This window comes from Microtus ochrogaster, unplaced genomic scaffold, assembly GCF_000317375.1.
Source record: "Microtus ochrogaster isolate Prairie Vole_2 unplaced genomic scaffold, MicOch1.0 UNK52, whole genome shotgun sequence".
Classification (NCBI taxonomy): Eukaryota; Metazoa; Chordata; class Mammalia; order Rodentia; family Cricetidae; genus Microtus; species Microtus ochrogaster.
The window spans coordinates 2,633,092-2,633,975 of NW_004949150.1; positions in this window are offsets into that span (position 1 = coordinate 2,633,092).

Below are 884 nucleotides of genomic sequence, written 5' to 3' on the forward strand. Positions count from 1 at the left end.
CTCAGGAACTCACAAGAGTCCTTGCTGCAATCACACGAGGTTTATCAACAGGACAGGAACCAGTGCACTAGGGCTGAAACTCATTTCGACCCCATGTAGCTGGGGAAAGGAGTATTTAAGGGAAGAAACAGTCCAAAGGGGTTAGGGAGAGCATCACTGGAAAATTCCGAAAATACCAGTGATAATCACAAGGGGGTAACTCCCTGTTACTCAAGATTATAATCTAACTTTATCTTCAGCTAGTTCCTGAACCGGAGTCACTGAACTGGTTAATCTAGATTTTTGATTCTTCTCCCCTTGCTTAGATATTTTTGGCTCTATTTTTTTTTCTTCTAGAGGGGTCTGGATTTAGCCAGGTCTTTCAAATCGTTCTCCCAAGTAACCAGATGGCAGCCTTGTGTTTCAAGAGTTCCAAGCCTCTGGGCAGAGTGAGCTCAGTGCAGAAAGAGCAAGTGGCAGTGATGGCAGCTTGCCCTCCTGCCTCTCAGCGTGACTGAAGAGCCTGCTGAGAACAAGTCACCTGGATCCTCTGGCAGTGATCTGCTGTGCACACATGATGGTCACTACAGCCCCACCCATCAGTAGCAACCTCACCATCAACATCACACTCCAGCCCCATCCCACCTTGCCCACTCTCATGGGGCCCTGAGTGTGATACTATGTGATCATATAGATCCACAAGAAACTGATCCATGGATCCTGATGTTCTGACATCTTACAAACAGAAACTCCAGAAAAGTCGAAAAGTAACTGAAAGCAACACTACTGTATTATGTAACAATACTTGCTTTCTGTGGGGCAAGGGAGGGACTGAGTGTTTTGAAAACATCCCACTATTTTACTTTTTTATTGTTTTTATTGAGCCATATATGTTTTTCCACCCC